The sequence below is a fragment of the Pelodiscus sinensis genome, chromosome Z (assembly GCF_052426305.1).
Source record: "Pelodiscus sinensis isolate ZL-2025 chromosome Z, ASM5242630v1, whole genome shotgun sequence".
Classification (NCBI taxonomy): domain Eukaryota; kingdom Metazoa; phylum Chordata; order Testudines; family Trionychidae; genus Pelodiscus; species Pelodiscus sinensis.
Window position 1 is genome coordinate 20,070,287 of NC_143085.1, and position 8,518 is coordinate 20,078,804.

Genomic DNA, 8,518 nt, shown 5'->3' on the forward strand with positions numbered 1-8,518 from the left:
CAAAGAATAGGCGTGGAAATGTTCTGTCCAGGAGCCTTAAGAAAGACAAGCCCAGTTCACTGTAATGTAAACCACTACCTTGTTTGGCAACTGAATGACATTAATATGGCTGGAAGTTTATTGCTTGTAGCAGCGGGACCTTAAGAGATACACTTGACATCAGGTCATTTAAATTACCGTGATGCCCTGTGGTATGTAAATAACTGCCTGCTCTCTGACATTTGCTAGATTTAGTTGCAAGCTTTCACCCTAAAATTATTTTGTACCCTGGTGAGATCTTTTCTCATAAAATACCATGTTAAGTAGACAGGGGAGCATTTTAGTATTTCAAAGGCAGTTGATAGCAATGAGAATGGATTCTGTGAATAGCCATGTGGGAACTAAACTCTGACATTATATTCAAAGAGGCTGTTAAAGGAATTGCTGTTGTTATCATGAACAGGTTTGACTACCAAAAGGAAGCTGACAGACAACGCTCCAATACCAAATTCTACAGGCCAGCTTTCCTCAGATCCCACTAAGGACTACACTAAGAAACTGCACCATCTGCTCAGGACACTCCCTACACAAGCACAGGAGCAAATCAACACACCCTTAGAGCCCCGACTGGGATTCTATCTGCTACCAAAGCTCGACAAACCTGGAAATCCTGGACAGCCCCATAATCTCAAGCATTGGCACTCTCACTGAAGGACTGTCCTACTATGTGGACTCTCTGTTCAGACCCTATGCCACTAGTACGCCCAGCTATTTCCGAGACACCACTGATTTCCTGAGAAAACGACTATGCATTGGTGATCTTCCAGAAAAATACCATCCTCGCCACCATGGAGCTAGAGGGGGTCTCTACACAAACATCCCACACATAGATGGAATAGACGCTGTCCGGAACAGTATCCCAGATGATGCCACAGCACAACTGACGGTTGAAGTACCACTAAGCTAGGGGGGAGGGGGTAGATACGCTTGAGGGCAGAGATAGGTCCAGCATGAGTTAGACAAATTGGAGGATTGGGCTACATGAAAACTGATGAGGTTCAACAAGGACAAGTGCAGGGAGTCACAAAGCCCTGGCCGGGTTGATTTAGTTAGGATTGGTCCTGACTAGAGCAGGGGGCTGCACTTGATGACCTTCTGAGGTCTCTTCTAGTTCTTATGATTCTAACGCTGTGTCTTTATTCTCACACACAACTATTTCAGAATCAGTGACAATATATACCTTCAAACCAGTGGTGCCAACATTTTTATGGCTGAACTGGAACAAGTTCTTTCCTCAGCTCTCATCCATTAACGCCCCTTCTCTTAGCTATGCTACATTGATGACATTTTCATCATCTGGACTCATGGGAAGGAGACTCTGGAAGAATTCCACCACGATTTCAACAGCTTCCATCCCACCATCAACTTTAGCCTTGTCTAGTCTGAGCTACTTCCTGGACACCATCATGCAAATAAGTGACAGTCACATAAACACTACCCTATACTAAAAACCTACCAACCGCTATGTCCACGTTCATGCCGCCAGCTTCCATCCTAGATACACCACATGATTCATTGTGTACAGCCAAGCAGTAAGGTACAACTGAATCTGCTAACACCTACAAGCTCTTTACCAAGCATGCTTGAAACTACGATATCCACACGAGGAAGTGAGGCAAGCGAGTAACAGAGCCAGACATATACCCAGAAGCCTTCTAACTACAAGACAAGCCCAAGAAAGAAAACAACAGAACACCACTGGCCATCACCTACAGTCTTCAGCTAAAAACCTCTCCAATGCATCAGTGATCTTCACCCCATCCTGGAGGCCAGTCCTCGACCACAGCCAACCCGCCAACTTGATGCCAATTCTCACCAGCAACTATACACTGCACTACAGTAATTCTAACTCAAGAACCAATGCATGCAACAAACCTTGGTGCTACCTCTGCCCTCATATCTGCACCAGTGACAGGTCCGTCACAGGACCTAACAATTCCTCATATCTGATTTGTGTCCATTTATTCTTTTACATAGGGACTATCCAGTTTGCTCGATAGATATAGCAAAGGGGCATTTCTGGCACATGACGGCATATATTATATTGGTAGATGTGCCAGTAGTGGCAGCTGCTGTAACAAGCGGCTGCCTTGTGGAGGATGAGGTTTCACAGCTGGATTGGGGCCCTGCATGGCAGAGGCAGTCCCAGAGGAGGAGGAGGGGGGGGGGGTCTAACATGCACTATGATCATGCGTTCGCAGTAGGCGGTGGGGGCCTCTCTAGAGGAAATTGAGTACCACACGAACTGATCCGGCTGCTCGCTGGCAAAGTGCCCAGGGCACCTACATTTCTGGTGGGAGCATAGAGAGGCTCTTGCTATTGCTGGGGTAAGGGAAATGGCACTGTCTGGCGCCTGGGGTGATTAGGTTCAGAATAGAGCAACTAAACTGATCAGGGGTTTGGAACTGGTCCCATATGAGGAGAGGCTAAAGAGACTGGGATTTTTCAATTTAGAAACGAGGTGATTGAGCGGGAATATGATAGAGGTATGAAGAGTGTGAAGAGCGGTGTGAAGAGCGTGACTAAAGAAAAGTTATGTATTTAATCACATAATATAAGAGCTAGAGGACATCAAATGAAATTAATGGGCAGTAGCGTTAAAACTAATAAAAGTTCTTCACACAGCGCACAGTCAACCTGTGGAACTTCTTTGCCAGAAGAGGCTGTGAAAGCTAGGACTATAACAGAGTTCACAAAAGAGCTAGAGAAATTCATGGAGGCTAGGTCCATAAAATGATATTAGCCAGGGGGTAAGGAATGAGTCCTTGGCTTCTGTCAAAGGCTAGAGAAGGATGGCAGAGACAATCTGCTTGATTATTGTCTCTATCCACCTTCTCTGGACACCTGGCACTGGCCACTGTCAGCAGACAGGATACTGGGCTAGATGGACCTTTGGTCTGACCCAGTATGGCCAATCTTATGTTCTTACGTAGTTCAGATATCCCCTCCCAGGTCAGACATCGCCTCTATCCTGACCCCCTTCTTTTTATGCTTAATAAAAGCAGACTAATTTTGGTTTCAAACTAAACAGGTATGTTTATTGGGAGGTCAGGTAAGGGTGAAGGGGAGGAGGTGAGAGGGGACAGGGAGAGAGTGGTAAGGCAGAAGCCCCTCTTGGGTGTGAGCCAAGCAAAGCACTTGAGGAAGGTGGCTTTGCACATCTGAAAGTTGTCTAGCCCCCCCCCCCCCCTGCCGATCATCCCCCACTCTGAACTGATCTCTAGCCTCTAGACCCTCCTGGGAGGGGAGCAGCAGTTAGCGTTGAGCAGCTTCAGCCATACAGAGGGATATGAGGAGAAGATCAGTGTCCAAATCCAGCTGCAACAAGTAGGCTCCTGGGTCCAAGTTCTGCAGGAACTGCAGCATGGCCCAGTGGGGTCGTCGTATGCCCGGAGCAGCTCAGGCTCCATGGCAAAGAGCAAAAGGCCTCAAAAAGCAAAGTGCACACACAGCAGGGACTGCTGAAGCTTTGCTTTGCCAAAGAGGCAGCAGAAACAGAGAAGTGGTTGTCTGGGGTGGGGTCCCTTTAAGTGACTGCCTCTGGAGGGCTCCAGTAACAACACTCAAGACTGACTGGTGACCTCTAGCCAGGCTAGAACTGGTTAAGGGTTGCTTTTATATGCAGGAGCACATCCAATAGTGTGGCCAGTATGGTCCACCCTCTCTAGAGGTATCGATGTGCACAAGAAAGTTGGGGGGTTTTTTTGCACAAGAGCTTGTAGTGTAGACGTCGTAGCCTGGTCGTCTCTTTTCCAAACTAACAAATTTGGTTCTTTGACTCTTCCCTCTTAGGTCATATTTTCCAGACTCTAAATTGTTTTTGTTGTTCTTCTCTGGACGTTCTCTATTTTTGCGCATCTTTCCTGAAGCGTAATACCCAGATCTGGACACAAAACTCGAAATGAGTCCAGAGTACTTATTAAACTGCATCCTATTTACCTCAGCCCATTTCTCTAGTTTTCCCAGCGCCACGTCCAGAGAAAAGGATATAATTTTCCTCCTTGTGATGCCATTTTCACTACACTTCACTGTAAACAGAGTTGCATTTTGCAAAAAGATGTATGTGGATGGGAAAAGGGGGTTTTGCGCAAGTAACGGCCTCCATGAAAAAGAACAGGTGCGCTGGTGGTCACTCCATATCAAGGAATCACAACTCTATAGCGTCTGTCTGCTGCCACGTCTTAAAGCTGTAGGCACCCTGGGCAAGCCTTATGGTAGCAAACTGTCCAGAGAGCATCACTACACCACGCAGCTTGCCCTGCCGTGGCCAAGCCTCAAGCCTTCTGTTATCCCCTGCCCCAGGGGGTTGAAGAGGCACCCCTGACGTGGTCTGGCCCAGAGATAAAGTCCCTCTTCGAATTGTGGCGCAAAAAGGAGACTCTGCAAGAGCCCAAAGTCAACCACCGGAATGCAGATATATATGCCCAGAGGGCCACCTCCTTGGAGGAGTGGGGACAGCCTGGACCATAGAAAATGTCTGGAGTGCGCACCCAAGGTCAGTACCCCCTCTCCCCCACACTCACACACTTGCCCCTACTACCAGGAGCTACATCACATCTGGGAGGTAGTGGGGTCTTCCACAGCCAGCCTGGACTCTGGGGTCAATACCCTCATAGTTGACTAGCTGGAGATTGCCCCGGAGGAGCAACTGTCCCTCAGGGAATCCCAGATGCACCACCGTCACCTAATAGGCCTGGGCAGGTGGCAGCTGTTCAGACCTGCTTAGATACATGGCCCTCACAGCCCATGTCTGTCTTCCCCCACCCCAGGCTGAAGACCTCCGCCTTCCCGTTCACAATATTGTACTCCCTATGTCCAGCCAAGTGAGGAGGCACTGGAAATGTGCCTTGAGGCAGCAAAATACACATTCCACCTGGATCCTGGCTCGATTCAGGTGTTCATTACAGAAGTCACTGCTGGGATCCTGGGAACTGGAGTAGGGTTTCATTAGCCATGGCATTAGTGGGTATGCTGCACCCCCTCCGCACACCACTATGTAAGTGGCATGTGCCCACTGCCAACCACAAAAATACCAGTATGGTAAAAAGGTCTGCCTCCAACTTTCTGTAGACACTTGAGTTTCTAAACACTCGGCGTCGTGCCTCACCACCCCACAAAAATAGGCGTCACATATTTTGTCCCATCACCGTCTACAGGGGGACAAAATATGCTGGAAAAAAAATCCCTCTTTCAAAATAAGCCGTTTTTTAAATGGTGGGTTTTTATTTTATTAATAGATAGCGGGGGGAGGGGTCTTCAAAATAGGGTATTTCGAAGCACCTCCCGGATGCTAACATGCAAATAAAATCTGAATTTTGGGATTTTTTTTAAAAATTCATGCTTCATTTTCAATGATGCTCAGCTGCATCTGCATTTCTCTCTTGAAAGAGGACTACAGTGTAGACATACCGTTAATCTGCATTAAGATTATGGAATTATTTGATGACCAGTCGGAAAAAATGAATTTTAGATAAAGCGCATACACAAATTTCCCTAGATCAATTTGCTTTTTCAGTCACTCTCTTATATGGAAGCAATGAACAGAAAATAGCATAGTTTGCTCCTTGAGGGAAAAAAAAATTTAGCCAGCTGAGTGCAAACTTCCTGCTTACCTTTCAGTGCATCTTCAGATGGTTACTGATCAAATACAATCTACTTAAGGCTGTGAAGAAATCACAGTTCCACTGTAAAACTAATTAATTGGCTGATCTAAATTACTGTGGTTCCAGTTTCTACTGGTGGGGGGGTCAGTGCAGAGATTTTAATATATAAGGATGTCCAGTAATGTTCATTGCTTTAAAAAAAAAAGCAAGCTGGTTATTCGCAAAAAGTTGGCAAGTAGAAAAATTCTTATGCTAAGCTCAGCCGCCTGAAGAACGTTACTTACATTATGCTATGATTGGCACGGGTGCCTACTAAGCTGAACCCTAGAAAATTCATAAATGCGCCATTAAGTGGAATTGTAGCGTAATTGCTCTATCCTCAAAAAACCATCTGCTATGATTTTTTCCATCACTCTTTCACTCCTTCGGCTCTCCACCCATGCAGCTTACTTGGCATACTCAGTGTACTCTGTAACTTTCCTTGAAAGGGATTTCAGAGGATGATTCCAGCGTCTTCCACAGGAATTAATGCTGCTTTAGAGGCTCAATAGCATTAACTATATATAGCTTTTTCTGTACATAGCCCAGAAAAAATGTACAGAACACATACAAACCAGTTTTCACCGTCCCAACCGGACCCAGGGTGAGGCAGGATTTAAACTCAGGACACTGTCCTCGCTAGGTGAACGCTCTACTCCCAATTGTCTTGTGGAAAAGAGAATCAGTCTTGTCCTGTTAAGATAAGCATGGTCTGGAGGGGATCTGATACCAGATTATTCTGATTGTGTCATTTGTATCAGTAAAGTGCTAAGAGCTCCCATTTGTGCTCTGTGTCTCCATTGTGCCATGTTCTGTACAGATGAGGAATGAAAAGAGCTGCTATTCTGAGTATGAGAAAAGTGACATCAGCTGTATACAGACAGTCTGGGAAATATAGGAAACAATGATGCAATGTTTGTCATTGTAATGGGCTCTTGGCTCAGCCCACAACCAGCTTGACAACGTGCTGTTGTTCTGTGCAGGGGAGTAAAGCTCGGCAAACTACATTCATAATTTTGTCTGATTTAATTGAAGCCAGGGTGTATTATTCGGTGTAAAAACAAGGCTTCAGGGTCAAGGTGCCAATAAGGGCTGTGAATGAATGCAACAGATTCTTTATTCCTCCTCTGTCTTTCCCCTTTAGCCAACTTGCCATCACCTAGTTTGGGCAGTTTTCTGCGTCTTCATATTCTGACAGGATGAAATTCAGAGTTCTTTCTCTAGTTCTCTCCTGATCCTGGAAAAAAAAACCTCTCATTTCCATCTTACTTTCTCAGAATTCCTTTGTGAAGGTCTTCCAAAGGATGCAAGGGAATCATAGAACTAGAAAGGTCCGCTAGAATTACTGTGCAGTAATTATATCACAGAAAAACTAGTGTGGCCTCTGGACTTCTTAGAGAAAACTAAGTATACAGTCACGCCATTTCTATCTGTTCTCTGTGCTGCCCAGCTCCATGATCACAAGGGGGGGGGGCTATATAGCTGGAGCCGCACCAGATACACTGCCAGGTTGCTTCATCTGTGGGCAACTGGATGCTGTTGAGGCCAGTTGCCCCAGTATCTGGTAATTCAAGGCCGCACAGGTTGTTCGCTGTTGTTACCACTATGGTACAAGCACCAGTGGTAAAGCACTGGACAATTTTCAATTGACACGAGAGTGCCGCAACACACTCTATGCCTGTGGCGCTTAGTTCAGGCAAGGAAAGGAGTGTGCGCCATTCTCTGGGCAGATCCATGAGGAAGTTTCCTAACCAGCTCGTTCTTCACGTCCAGGAACGTAAAATCGCACGTGGCTGTTAGTTCCCATGGCAAGAAACAGGTCCTCAAAAAGTTTGGTAAGGCCCATGGGGTTAGGTCTTGCTTCTGAATATTTGGTTTGGTAATGGAATGTAATCATTCCTCTCTGGCTAACTTAATTACTAAGGTGGCAGCTAATCACAAATGCTATAAAGATACCTGCAAAGCACTAAGAATCTAGATAGTCTGGCGTAATGGAAAAATCTCTGAAAAAATTTCTGTCATCAAAAGACAGTATCATCTGCCGTCATTATCATGTGCACACAGAAAATGTGTACTCTCATAGATATTTTACTGACACAAAGTTTGCTTCTATTGTCTCAGACGTTCTGTAACGCTTGGGTGCCGTATTTCAGGCCAGCAGGTTGAAAATCTACGATCAGAGCAGCTCGCTTCCATGCTAAACAACTGTTGGACAGCTGAGGCAGAGCATGAGACGTACCGTTTAAAAGCCTTTTAGCGAGCTAGCTGGTCCACCTGGTACTGGTTCATGCTGTGAGCTAACTGGACATGAGGCCCGCTTGAGGACCCTTTTAGGTCTATGATTCCCTTACATCCTTTGGAAGGCTTTCACAAAGGAAGGCTGAGAAAGTACACCTGAAAGCGGGACAGTTCCGCTCATGCATATCTTAGAGAGGGCTCTGTCATCCTAGACCGTGTGAATGGTCTATGTGTGCCCCAGATAGACCTGTCCTATTCACTCCTACTGCCCAAACAGAAATAATCACCGTCTGCTTTTAAACAAGAAACCTGTGAGTTGAAGAGGCTGTAAAATCTGGATACAGACAGCAATTTACATTGTTTCGTTCAAAACGCAAAACTTGGCTGCTTATGTCTGCCTTCATTTCCAGTCAATCTAGACTGCGTCGCAGGCTGCACACACAGTTAGATCCCATCCATTTGTATTCACACATCGCTGCTTTTCTAGTATACTGTGCATAGTGGTGTGTATGTGGTGGGTGGGGGCAGCATATCCACTGACGCCCTGGCTAATGAAACTCCGGTTCCCTGGTCCCAGCAGGGACTTCTGTAATGCACAC